Source organism: Copadichromis virginalis, linkage group LG7 (genome assembly GCF_057382275.1).
Source record: "Copadichromis virginalis isolate Kocher_CV1m ecotype Utaka linkage group LG7, C_Virginalis_male_GT1.1, whole genome shotgun sequence".
In the NCBI taxonomy this organism is placed as follows: domain Eukaryota; kingdom Metazoa; phylum Chordata; class Actinopteri; order Cichliformes; family Cichlidae; genus Copadichromis; species Copadichromis virginalis.
Window position 1 is genome coordinate 69,305,491 of NC_140624.1, and position 14,547 is coordinate 69,320,037.

General features: G+C 45.8%; 1 long non-coding RNA gene across 1 annotated transcript; it reads right to left on the reverse strand.

Annotated features, from left to right (window-relative positions):
• Positions 1 to 11,651: 11,651 nt before the first annotated feature.
• LOC146706758 (uncharacterized) lies at positions 11,652 to 13,255 on the reverse strand. Its single transcript, XR_014921775.1, has 3 exons — positions 12,546 to 13,255; positions 12,182 to 12,464; positions 11,652 to 12,074 (listed from the first exon to the last, which is right to left on the reverse strand). It is a non-coding gene; the product is annotated as an uncharacterized LOC146706758 (long non-coding RNA).
• Between the last annotated feature and the right edge of the window lie 1,292 nt (positions 13,256 to 14,547).

A 14,547-nucleotide genomic window follows, 5' to 3' on the forward strand; every position in this document is an offset into this window, starting at 1 on the left:
CTGTGTTTAATCTGTGCTCAGTGTTAGCATGCTCGAGCAAAGTATTTTTATACATTTCATTGTATTTGTTCCATAAGCTTTACAGGAAACATATATAAGATCGATATCACCTATAGATTTAACATTCTGGCTGCCCCTTAATGGGTTTTGCTGCCAGAAGCGAAAACATTCAGACAAGAAGGTAAAGTCATGGGCTGTTAGCCAACACCAGCTAGCCTGGTTAGCATCCACAGACTGTGACAGTGAATGACACAAACACAGAGATCTGCTTATGCATTTAAAATCACTAAAACTGGAGCTTAGACTGATTAAATTATCCGCCACCTATCACTTATCCGATGATGTCATTCAAAATGGCTCCAACAGCACAAACCCAGTCCAAAGGTCCAGTTCAGGTGAAGCTAGCAGACAGCTAGCAGCTACAGCCGCCTGTGTCACCATCCACCTGTCAGCTGCAGAGACCTCTCAAAATGCAGAGAAAAATTAGTGTTATGCTGGATATTAAAGTAGGAGCAGAAAGTTCCCATCAAAGTGATGTTTGCATGTAAACCTGGGAACAGTTTGACATGTGCAATGACGATGACACGTTTCAGATTCTGCTGTTTCCAGGTCAGCTGCTGTCACTGACCACATTAAGTCCTTTACTGAAAAGGTCACACTTCTTTGATTTCCACTCTCATACTGATGCGCACAGCATAAGTCTGTGTGCAATGAAGGGTCGAATTTAAACGATTCTTACAGCAAGTTACAGGTTCTTCTACAGATGGAGCCATTACAAAACAATGCTGACTATCTATTAGATTACATTAGTCTTGATACAGCCTCTGCCACCACATCAGATCAATTGCTCTGGGCTCCTTTGATCAGCTCCATCACCTAGTGGGGGTGGGGGATCATAGTTTGGTCCCACCTTCGCTGTTGTGATTGGTGTGGGAGTAGGGACAGGCTTAGGGCGTCGGGGGGTTCCCCAGGAGCATCTTCCTTGGGGGGCTCAACCCGGGGTAGTGGTCATGGCCTATTAAGGGCTCTGTTGGCTCTTAGGTGACGGTTTCCTCGTGGCTGTGTGCAGCAGGGCTAGGGGAGGATCTGTGCTGACGGACGTGGGTTACTGACCTGGTAGCCTGGCTGCCCCTGGGTGGGTCCGGGACGGGCGTGAGGTTCTGGGGGCGCTCCGGCTCTGGGCTGGGGCCCTGGCCGGGCCTCGGGGGCTTGGGTCCTGGTTGGTGTGTTGCCGGGGTTGTGGGCGGGTGGGTGTATGGGGGCCCTGCTCTCTGGCAGGTAGCGCCATGCCCTCCTGGGTTTTAATTGCACCTTAGAACACACATGCATCAACACTACAATGAGCGGGTGGAGGGAGGTTTGGAGTCTTCTCTCACCCCCGTTCTCTGCGACCTGCTGGAGCGGGGGGGCTAGGAGGAGGAGTTGGCCATCCGACTGCGGTCTGGAGTGTGGGGCCTCCCTGCTGCTGCGGAGTCGGGGCGGTCTGCCTCTCCCCACCGCAGGGAAAAGGGTAACACCACCTGGGTCTGGGTGCAGTTTCCCCCTGGAGGGGAACCTAGACCCAGTTCTTAGAGTACGCTTGGGGAGTGTGATCGTGTGTACAGTGTCTTTATGTCTGTCTCCACGTTGGTTGAGTGTGGAGTAAGTGCATATGAGAGCATGAGGGTGGGAATGGATGTTTGTGTCTGTGTGTGCCTGTATGTCTGTGTCTATATGTCAGGTTGGGTATCAGACGTCACCTCTCTGGGGACATCTCAGGCCCTCCAAGGTTTGGAGGCCTATCTCCCCCTACCACCACTTCCCCTGCCAGTGGCGGACCCCCTCAGACATCGGTGCGTTGGTGGTTCTTTGTGTCCGGGGATGGGCGTCCAGGTACACACCGGCTCACTCCTTGGTGGCTGCTTGTCGGGGCCTGGAGCCTGGGGCTCACTCGGGCCACTTCGGAGGTGGGGTGCCCCCGGCCTCTCTGCCTGGGGCTCGGTCACTTAGGCACGGCTGGCTGCCGGCGGAGCTCACGGGCGCGTCACTGCAACCCCCCCTGGCTTCTGCTCCGCGGCTGCTGAGTGAGCCCTCATCTGGGACTCTCCTCAGCTCTTTCTGGGACAGTGGCGCAGCTGCCCCTCTGTTGGTCTTCCTTGGTCTCTTGTGTTCTGGGGGCCTCTGGATGTCTGGAGTTTTGATCTCCTCCATACCTGCTTCATGCCCTGGAGGACGGGGCTGTGGCCCCCCCACACCCTCTAGCAGATTATTACATGAAGGAACCTTTTAAAAACAAGCGCGTCCATGCTCACAGGTGTACACACGGGTGATCACACCCACAAACTACACCCTTTTTGGCTCCTACCTCAAAGCACACTGTGTTCTGTTGATCTTATGTGCTGCACAATAATGTTTAACATTTAGTATTTACTGTCATATTCCCATATATCATTGTGATGCTGTTTATTATGTTCTCAACAGGTGATCCAGGTGATTGATAGATGGATTTTTTATTTTATTTATTTATTTATTTATTTATTTATTTTGTCTGCTTATTTAGTTGGTTTTTGTTTTTTTGCCCTTTATCCCCGTCCCTCTTCTCCGCTGTTTTTCCCCCCTCTTCCTTTCTCCCTTTTCTTTCCTCATTCAAGTCTGTCCCGTATCCAGCAAGTGAAAATAAACAAATAAATAAAATAAGCAATAAAAGGTAAAAAACAAACAACCCCCCCCCCCCCCCCCCCCCAAAAAAAAAAACAAAACAATGCTGACTAAGCAGCGCTTTAAGAAAGGCAGCAGTGCTGGCGGTTCTGTATTGATGTACTGGATATCAAAGGTAATGCTTTATTGTGATCTTGCGCTCTACAGTAATCCATATTTCTGGGACTCAGAAGTGACAATAAATAACACGGGAGGTTATTAAGAACGGCTTTGTGAATTATGTTGTTCTGTATGAGTGGAAGTGACAGAGCAGAAGAGCTGATATATGCTGCATCAAGAGGCTTCTGCATATCAGCTTTAAAAGACATCAATGCAGTGAAGAAATCGCACTGTGCTGCTACAGTCTGCATCCTAACGCTGGAAGAGAGCCTCGCTTCTAAAAATGTGAACATGAGGAAGTTATGTGGAGCCGCAGAGTTTTTATTTCTATCATCATACGTCCTTCCACATGCACATAAACATGCACGGCTGGTTTACATTTGAGTAAAATCTTTAAAATGAGAAGCATCCTGTCTCAGAGTGATGCTGCAGTGCAGCTCCTGTATCCTTGCTGGTGTTCACCGCCACAGTGACTCGGTTCATATGCGACTGAAGTGCAGCTTTAAGGGACTAACAAAGGTTTACATGAGCTGTTTAAGAAAGACCTTATTTTATTTCACTGTATTATTTCATAATCGTTATTTACGACAAACGAAGCAAATGAAGCGTTCAGTTTGTATTTAATAACTTTTCAATAAATCATGTTCGCGTCTTTGAGTGATTTCTCCTCATTGATATGAACTGGTGATGTAGCTTTGAAGGCGGGGACCAACTGCAGCCAGTTGTGGCCGGTGGTTTTCCTTTAGCAGCTCTGGTGCATCGACACTGAGGTGAAACGAGATCACTCACAGAAACCAGGACAACTAGACATAGCACAGGGAAATCAGGAAATAGTAAAGAACTTAGGGAGCGGACCGAACCACGAGGAACCATCGAGTCCACACGTGTGAAATAATAAACAAGTCAAACAGTCACCAGACTGCAGACCACGAGCCAGTGCGCTATCGATTTGTGACAGAATCATGCCAACGATTTTTCCCGGAGAATCCTGAATTTCAGTGCCCCTCCTGAAAATCTTCCAGGGCCACCATTCTCCTGAATTTCTCCCGATTTTCCACCCGGACAACAAAATTGAAAAACTATATCCCAGAATTCATAGCGCGGCCCAGCCAATTCCAGTTTCCAACAATGGCGGCAGCGACTTAGTTTTAATATTACTCTGTCGTAACATAAACCTTTAACATATTTTCAGAATATAGTAGCTGTGTAAACTTCAAATATCTGAGCCGATGAGAGCAGCGAACTCCCCGACATCGTTTTCAAACCCCCGCAGCCTAAATCAGATTAAAGTTACAGTTTTCACACAGCTGAATAAACGTCAAACAGAAAACGGATTAAACAGGAGTGTGAGATGGTTGAGAGTTACACCAGCGTCCTGTTATATTTAGATAGCAAGGAGCAGTCCCAGTTCAGCTTTAGCCCCCTCCCAGTGGGACCAGCTCACAGCTGTTTTAATAGTGGTGTCTCAGGATTATAAAGCAGTTTGTGCATTTCCTCTTTGAAACGTGCCGTATGAAGAAACCTTACTTACAGGACACGGCCTTTCAGCGAGTGTTGTAGGATTTGTGGGAACTGTTCCCTGATTGCACCGCCACAGGTTACAAAAGCCTTCAGAATAAATCAAGTAGAGCAATTTGTCTGGCTGTAGAAAGGTAAGAAATGCAGGAATAAATACAGATGTTTTCTCTGCAGCTGCCTGAATTTCATTTCCCTCACAGGAACAAACGACTTACATCCATTCAGCTCACTTTCGCTCGTTTGTGCACGATGACGGCTTCTGCTGCAAACGCAGGAGGACGGGAGCAATCGTTCATCTGTTCCCTGCATGCTGTTAAGAATCCACATGGTTCTCTGTGTGTGACTCAAAATGAGTCGAAATAAATGAGTAAATATGTCGTTATGAGTTTTTTTAAAGAGGGAAAAAGAAAATGTGTTTAGTGAAATTAGAGAATGTCTTCCGGCCCTTGGCTGTACCCGTTTATGCAGCAGTACAGACTTCATTTGTGTACAGACGCCTCAGTCCTCCAGCTTCTGATAAACTGAGAACATTTCCTTGCCTTCTGTAAATCCTTCTGCCCTGAGATACAAGTTTTAGTTACTGAAAGTTTCATAAATGACTCCTGAGCTCCCCAGCAACACTTTATCCTCAGAAAGTGTGTGGCTGCAGCCTGAGGTGGAGCTTTTTAGTAAAGGTCATTTCAGGAGATACGACGAGAACACAGGAAACCTCCGCTGCTCTCTGGCTCTTTATTCTGTCATTTTCTGCAGCTTCTATTTGCATTTCACAATCGTGCCCGGCAGGAGCCGAACATAACTCATGGTGTGGATGGGAATTAAAACTCCTTCCTACGTGCCTGCTTCACTCGGCGGGGCTTCTGTCCGAAGGACTCGGAGCTTTCCGGTGAAATTACCGTGCAGGTGTGAGGTTTGATCTTCAACCCACAGGAAAGCAGGATACTGCTGGGTTCTTTAAGACGACTTCAAACAGAAATTTTAACTTCACAAAATGTGAAAGCAGATTATGAAGAAGATCGACTCCTGGGGAAGTCCGTCTGAGGTTAGTCAGCTCCAACGAAACGTGAGACAAAAACACTCGTCTTAACTGCAATGAACAAAAGCAGAGTTTTAAAAAACTAAAAGGAACAAATGATTTTTGGTTCTTGTCAAATTTGTTGTTGCTGCTCGGCTTCAATCTGATTTATCGAAGTTTATTCGAGCATCGAATCAGACAGTGCGTGCTTCGCAGCTCGCTCCATACACACTGCAGAGAAGCCAAAGTCAGGAAACAAAGATAAAAGCAGCTGTCAGAGAAAAACTGTCATGGAAGCAATCATTTATATATGTGCACGTACACATTTTAAAATGCACTCCTCCGGGACAGAATCTGTGTCGGACCTACAGGGAAAAGAATTTGTGTGACGCTGTCGTGGCCGGGATGGCCGGTGCGTTCGAGGAGCAGACCCAGCCCCCTGACAACCACAAGCGTGACTCCGCATGTGGCACGGTCCGGACTCTGGATTGTGTTTTTGAGACACTTAGACTTTTTTATTGTCACTGTGCAGTTTCTTGCACAGCGACATTAGGTAGCTGGAATTGATTGATTGGAATTGGATTGATTATTAATATTGTTATGTGTCGTTAGTTTCTAGTTTTCTGTGCTGTGTCCTCTGTGTCCCTGCTGTCAAGGCTCTACTGAAGGTTTAGTTATTTATTTGTGTTTCCCTTATTTTTGTTTCCTCTGTTCCCGAGTCGGTCATTGTCTCGGTGTCAAGTCCTCGTCTTTATGAATGTTTCATGTTTCCTGTTTTACTTTGATAGTGTTCAGTGTGTTGAGTTTCGCTTCCTCCCTGTCTCGTCCGATTAGGTTCAGCTGTGTCTCCCTTCTGTTCATCCATGTGAGACGGAGCAGAGCTCTCCGTACTCGACCGCTGGATCCGTCTGGAGGTCGTTTTCGTCCGGTGCAGATTGAAGATGTTAACATCAGAGTCTGGATGATGCAGATCTCAAACATCCTGAGCGATTTAGAGGCCGAACTTTAAACGCAGCACCAGCTGAAAAACCGATTTCTCCGTCGTGGGCACGCTGGGACGATAGGTTCCTGTGTTTAAACACACGGAGACATTTCAGATGCTTTCAGTATATTTCACCATAGATGGGAAAAATGACGGATGTAATCACAACTAAACCTGCAGATGTTATCGTGTTTGTTTATTCACATAACCAGGTAACTTAAGAATAACCAAACGTGCTTTTTTCATTCATCTCCTGCTAAATCAATCTTTGAGCCTTTTCACGTCACGTGTGGAGTCCCGTGTTGCAGCGTTAGCTCGGGTTGGAGCGCTCAAGATGCAGCTGTGTTTACGTGAAGAGACAGGAGGCGCAGACACGAGTTCTCCACGATGCTGGGAGCAAGCAGCAGACTGTTTCGTGCAACGAGAACTTTTCAAACAAACATAAGCAGACAAATGACATCTACTGAGGAGGATATCCAGCTGCTAATTAAGTCTAAGTGACGACTGATTGCTTTGTTTGAGGGCGAGGAGTGAGCTCAGGAGTATTTTTAGCTGAACCCTGTCAGCATGTTAGTGTGACATGCTGCGAGCGACAGTGACAGCTACGAGCACAAAGCTGGCTCCAGTTGTCGCAATATAACAGCTGGGAGCAGACGGATGTGAGCCCATAGGTGCTCCTTATTGAACAAACACATCAGCTTCCTTTCTGGCTGCTCAGAAACAACAAACAGTCCCACTGAGTCATTTTCTGAGGCACACATTGACACTCGGGTACGCTTCCGTTTGTCTCAACATCTCGCTCGCTGTCTGCGGCGTCCTCGCTGTGGAGGTGCTTGTTATTAGCCGAACAGAGCGATTATCACAGGAGCAGCTCTCACTAAGGAATATTGTAGTGGGGTGAAACGGGCTCGAGCAGCATATGACTCACTGTTGTGAGAGAACAGCCGTAAAACATAAAACATCCACAGAATCATAACTGAAGACACTGATGGAAAGATGGATTCACGAGGCACGTCAAACGCTCCAAACATCGCCTGTTTGGGTTCTTCTTAACTGCCTTTAACATTAACACATCATCCATGACTGACAGTTTATTAGGTACAGCACTGCATGCTTACTTGTTGTTCCTAGAGTATTTAAAAGTAGAATGGGAGGCAGAGCCTTCAATTTTCAGGCCCCTCTTCTGTGGAACCAGCTTCCAGTTTGGATTCAGGAGACAGACACTATCTCTACTTTCAAGATTCAAATTTTCCTTTTTGCTAAAGCATATAGTTAGGGCTGGACCAGGTGACCCTGAATCCTCCCTTAGTTATGCTGCAATAGACGTAGGCTGCCGGGGGATTCCCATGATGCATTGAGTTTTTCCTTTCCAGTCACCTTTCTCACTCACTATGTATTAACAGACCTCTCTGCATTGAATCATATCTGTTATTAATCTCTGTCTCTCTTCCACAGCATGTCTTTATCCTGTCTTCCTTCTCTCACCCCAACCAATCACAGCAGATGGCCCCGCCCCTCCCTGAGCCTGGTTCTGCTGGAGGTTTCTTCCTGTTAAAAGGGAGTTTTTCCTTCCCACTGTTGCCAAAGTGCTGCTCATAGGGGGTCATATGATAGTTTTTCTCTGTATCTATGAAGCGCCTTGAGGCGACTTATGTTGTGATTTGGCGCTATATAAATAAAATTGAATTGAATTATAACAGGGGTCTATCGCGTTTGGTGTGAACACCGTTAGCCTCACCTGCAGGGAGGTACTTCACACTTTCCTATTGGAAGTGGCTAAAAACTCAACCAAACAGCCACACATACTGTATTGAAGTGAACAAGAACAACTGCTGCAGACAGCTTTTTTAACCGTACTGGTGATTTGTGCTGTAATGGTTCTCAGATGTGCTTTCTAGTTTATGAGAGGTTTTCTTTGGCTGCTGAACTTCATAGAAAAAGTGTTTTCTGACTAAAACGATCAACCGAAGCTTAAAAACATTTGGCAGATACTGCCTACAAGAGGAAAATAATTCTTACAGAAGAGTTAAACTGGCTGATGAGGGTCAAAAGGTCAAACGTAATACGCCTCCCTTCTTAGAACAATTCAGTGTAAGATGCAGCACGATGCAGAGAAGCAGAAAGGCTGAGCTTCAGTTCACAGGAACATTTAAGTTATACAAACTTCTTTTCTGCCTCGATCAGAATGATGGATGGACGAGAGTGTGCAGGGAAAGAACACAATTCATGATCCCAAAGCAGCAGCTCATCTATCAGATATGCCTCTGCTGAGGCGTGGGCATGTAAGCCTGCCAGCAGCTGGCATTTATCAATGATTACAGGACTGAAAGTGCAGGATAATGCAGAGGCTGTGGCTGTGCTCACATTCAGCTAAATCCACTGAAGCTCCGCTTTAGCCATTTGTCTCTGATCATCGTTTGTCTCAGTGTGCTTTATATTGTAAAGAGTGTAGAAAGTTGGGGAGGCGAAACCTCCAGCTGAACCAGGGTGAGAGCGGGGATGGTCCGCCTCACCTGGTTGGTTGGAGAAGGGCGGGGCATCAAACCTGAACTCCTCCACAGTGACTCGGTCAAAGCAGCTTCTGATGAATGTAAAACTAGAAATCACGACTCTGATTATTCATCCATCGTATGTTTATTAGCTCCTCTTCCATTTAACCTCCCCCAGCCTTACCTGTGCACTTGTACCTGTGGCCAATCAATGAACATGAGGGTTTGCTACATGCTAACAAACTGTTGTTTCTGTAGCTCTTCCCCTCCTGCATCACCTCTCTCATACAGACGATACCAAGCACATAGATAAAGCACAGAGGAGCTCCTCCAGTGTTGTGCTGATAAACTTGACTGTCAGAGGATCACAGAGCTGACGGGTATCAAACTGTGCAGCTGCTGCCGCGATCAAACGCGTGGCGCTCCAGGAGGGCCCGACCTCTCCCGACTTCATCCTCATAAATCCTTCTTTCAGGAACTCCACCGTATTGTGCGTGCTGTGAATATTTCAGTGCCCCTTTTGAAGATGTGGTTATTTTTTGATATGAACGGCAGCAGAGCTTTAATCCCCACGACTGTGTGCTCACACCTCTCTTCACTCAGTATGGAGAGCGCACAAAAGTTTGGAAGTTTGTTGTTGATGTGTCCTTATGATCACGTTAGAGGAGAACAAACAAAGCCTCAAAGCGGCTCCCGTCCAGAAGCGCCTGATTTATCGTTGTAATTTACTTTCCTGATGAAGCCATTCATTGTCGGCCACATCTTTGCATCCGTGTTTGGTCACACGGAGCTGACGGTTCAAATGAGAAAAACACAAAAGGGAAAAAAGTTCTTACGGTTGTTTCGAACTGATGATGATAAGAGGCGTGCACACTCGGGCGATGCACAGCAGCACGTCCGACTCTGAACGACTCACAAACACAAAATGTGTCCGAGTCAAAGTCTGGACTTTAATCAGACGGAGGTGATTCAAATAGACGTTCACGCTGGAATTATGTCTGAATTATTATGCTGCCAAATGGCAAATAGAGACGTCTTCTCTCCAAATATTCTTCAGGACTTTCGATCCCTCGCTGTCCTCTGTGCTGTTTGATGTCTTTGCAAAGCTCACTGAAACTCACAAACACAACCTGTTTGTGTGCAAATCAGAAACCCACTCTGTGTGTGCCGCGGCCAAAATCTGATTTGCTGTTAGAAAAACATCAAAACATGCAAAAAGAAAGCAACCCCCCCCCCCCCACCATCGCAAACTGTAGCGTGACAGCGATGTGTCCTGTCAGCTTACAGAGCAACACAGTAATGATGCGTTCAAAGGTCCAAGACAAATACCGCAAATCTTTTATTTCTGAGATTTAAAGAAGAATATTTTGTTTATATGTTATTTTAAAAAAGAAAATCTTAAACAAACAAAAAACAAGGCGGCTGATAAAGTTTTTGTCTGAAGCTTCTGCATTTCTGCGTTTGCAAAATCAGAACCTGAACGGCCTCAGTATATTATTTATTTTATTATACATATAAATAAACATTTACTCTGAGGTCAGGAAAATAAATAAACAGCAAACGTGTGAAATGAATGTGGAAATGCGGCGACCTTTGACCTCCAGCCGCCCCAAACTGAGCTGAAGTATTTGAAAGCAGATTTTTTCTTTCAAGCCGAGAACTCGAGCTGCTCTCCATCATGAAGCTGTGGGACGCAGAGGTGAAGATGAATGCAGCACACACACACACACACACACACACACACACACACATGCACACCCCCCCCCCCCCCACACACACACACACACAGGAAGCTCCCTGCTGCTTCTGAGAAAAGTCAAAATAACTTTATTCGTAGTGAAGATCACATCAAACGGTCACGTTGCAAACAGCAGCTGTGTCATGCAGCTGCTGAGTCTGCAGGTACACAGGAGCAGAAGAAAGGACGCTTTAATGAGTATAAATGAACAGAAATATATGAATAAATAAATACAAGACATGGGGAACACGCCACGTTCAAGTGAAAGACATCGATCGCTGACCTCAGCGGTACGGCACGCCGCAGTGATGCTGGCGTGTTCTCCGTCAGTGTCCGCGCTCCGGTTGACGGACTCTTTGCTGTTGGTGCAGCGGGACATTTTCTTCACATTGCTCTTCTTATTTCCTTGCAGTTTTTTACAGCCACTAGGACACATTTCTCAATACTTAGGTCACTTTTGCAAAACTCTTCACACAATCCTCCTAACTGACCGTCAGCTTGGCAAAGCAGTTCATTTCACATTCAAAATGCACTACAACTACCAAAACACTTCATTCAGGTCTCAAATAAACTCATTCTTCCAGAACACTAGCAAAGGTTGACAGCCGACAAACACACTTTGTCACCCACAAAACAATGACCTAAAAAACACTAACAACATGTAGCATTACACAGTGTTTTCTTGTGTAAAACAAGGACACATCTCTGTTTATAATTTCAATATATGTTACTGGAATGAATCAGACATCATGCAGAATTCGTTAATATTTGTTTATGTATTTTTATTTTTTTGCACTAAGTAATCCCAAAATACAAGAATTTGTATACACACCATCCACTGATACACATACAATAGTAATGCTAATCTACTCGGTCTTCTCCATTTGGCCACAGGTTCTCATCCACATCACATCATGTCATCTAGGGCAACACACCTAGGAAAGAATCTCCTGGCATGCCTGATCCATCCCTGGCAATCTTCTGCTGATATCTCCAGGCATCCAGCATTCATTGCATCCAGGAGGGACATTTGATCATGTGGATGATGGTCGTAAACCTTCCACCGCCATGAGGAAAAGAATTCCTTTAAATCCTTTAAATCCTTTCTATGGGGTTGAGGAATGGAGAGTAAGGTGGGAGGAAAAGAGACTCCATTCTGGGATGGGCTGCAAACCACTCGGTGACTGCACGGGAGTGATGAAATGCCACATTGTCCCATACAATTATAAATGTTGGCTGATTCCTTCTCTCTGCATCCCTTTCCTCACCGAGCACAACCCTTCCATAGAGATCATGCAGGAACGCAAGGAGCCGTTCAGTGTTGTATGGCCCAATCAGTGGTCTGTGTAGCAGCAGTCCATCAGTGGATGTTGCTGCGCACATTGTGATGTTGGCACCCCTCTGGCCCGGGACATTCACTGTGGCTCTCTTCCCAATCACATTCCTCCCTCGTCGCTGTGCTTTGGCCAAGTTGAAACCTGCCTCATCCACAAAGATGAAAATGTGGTGTGTTTGCCTGCCTTCAATCTCCATGACTCTCTAACATAAATCCACAGGGCAACATAAGCTGTTACAGTAGTAAATTTGTAAAAGTTGTCTGTGTGTGTTTGGTTTTGTTCAAAAACAGATCTGTATTGTGATCTTACCTGGACATACTGGTTCCTGAGTTGCTTGACATGTTCAGAGTTCCTCTCAAAAGGCACAGTGTACAACTGTTTCATCCTGACCTGATGTTTTTTCAGGACTCTAGAAATTGTTGTTACGCTTACACTGTGAATATTTGCGAAAGTAACGTTGTCTGCCAAGACTCTGTGTCTAATTTCAGTGAGTTTTATCCCATTGTTTCTGATGACCATATCAACAATGGCAGTTTCCTGCACATCAGTGAACATCCGTCCTCTCCCTCCTGTGTGAGGTAACCGTTGAGTCCTAAGCAGAAATGCAACAACAATTACACAAAAGCTTATTTACTTCTGAAATGTGCAAATGCCCCTGCAGAATACAAGTTACCTGTTGGTTTGCCGGAAAACTCTAACAATAGATGCCACTGTAGAGCGTTGCAGATTTGGCTGCACTCTCTGACCAGCCTCTCATTGAGTGACCATGATTTACTACATGATCAATTACAGTAGCTCTGATCTCATCTGAGACTACAGCTCTTGATCTTCCTCTTATTCTTCTTCCACCACGCATACGTATTCCTCGCCCCCTCCCAGCCGCTCTTCTTCCTCTTTCAGCCACTTCTCCATTTCTGGCTGGGTCCATGTTTACATCACAAAACAAACCTATTCAGCAGTCGTCTCCTTTTGTAATGAAATTGAAGGAGTAACACCTGTGCAGATGTTCATCTACAATGAGAATCAGCTGTGGCTGGTTAAACTGCATTTTTAGATTTAAAATATGTTTCAATAAAATATTGCTGTTGCATTTTGCTGTCTTATTCAGTTTTGCATTGTGTTATTGTTTTGGCCATAAGTTTAACAGTTTTGAAAACAGTATGTAAGCACATGCAAAATGTCCTGTACGTACAAAGATTTTTGGCAGTTGTTGTGTCTGAGTGAGAAGATGATTCATGAAATTTGAGAGATGTAGTCATTGAATGCATTTTGTGCCAAAACAATGATAACTGGTCCTCAGTTTAGCCCACATAGACTTCTGTTGTGCTCACTGTGTGAGGAGTTTTGCAAACGTGACCTAAGTATTGAGAAATGTGTCCTAGCGTCTGTAAAAAACTGTAATTGATGGGGTCTCATTATCGTCTGTCTGACCGAGGTCGTGTCCTCCTCAGATGTTTGCACCCTTTTATCAGATAATTGGTGTGTTAGGTGCGGGTCACTGCTCTGTTTCTGTGATGACCTGCAGAGTTCATTTAAAAAGAGAAACTAGGAGCAGAAATGTCGATGCAGGCGACGGCTCTGCCTCTCGTGTCCTGGTTTCTATGTCTGGTCAAGTTTAGAAGAAAGGAAGCTGCTGAAGTGCAAATCTTTGATATTTTGTTGGCCTGCATCATCAGCTTGCGAGCACAGAACTCGAGGCCACGTTTGCCGCTGTCACAGCTGAGGTTACGGCTGACAGTGACAAATGTGGGCCGACTGAGCCTCGGGAGCCAAAGCGCGAAGAGTGCGAGAAGATGAGTGGTGTCATTTAAATTTCATGTGTGGCCTCAAAGTAGGGCACGTCCATCAACTTTAGTGGAGCTGTGGCTCCGGTTAACGACGCGCTTTAACAGCGAAGGCTTCGCTTCACTGGTGAAAAGATTAAACATGTCTCAGAAACATCACTCTACGTCTAACTATTGTTCACTGATAGTCAAACTAATGATGTGTCGTCGTGTCACGCTGCCCTCGTTCCGTATATCTGATGTGAGACAGACCAGCGAGACCTCACTGCTTTTGGACACGTTCTGGTTTTAGGCCTAAGAAAGGGGAAGGAAGGTGATTTAAGCAGTTTCATCACAGTCAGAAACCTCTGACAGATTCATCGTGAAGTATCGACCCCGAGGTGTTACTGAGCTCAGAGATCAAGTGGGCAGTGGGCTCATTTTCTCACAGATGTTATTATTGTACCCAGAGGAGTCGCCCCCTGCTGGGCAGTAAGAGGACTGCAGGTTCAGGGCACTTCAGCACACTGTTCCAAACCGTCAGTAATCTGGTGTTGAGTGTTTTCAAACCTCGTTTCCTAAACTGGTCCCAGCAGCTCCTCGTCCATCACGCTGCCGTGACTTAAATAAAAGATCTTTTAACCAAGACACAAAAAAGAACGAGGAGGTTTAGAAGGAATGGAAGACGGACACTGAGCAGCTCGCCAGTGCTCCGTGTCACCATTACCCTCCTTTACCACTGAAAGCCAGCTCACTCCAGCTCAGCTGTGCACTCGACAGAGAAGCAGCACTTATACCTGAAATTAAGGTCACTTATACAGAGCGCAGCCTGAAAGTACTCATCGCTCACAGAAGGACCGCCAGCGCTTCAGTGATGAACCTGACAGCTTCATTGTGGGGGAGGAGCCTGAG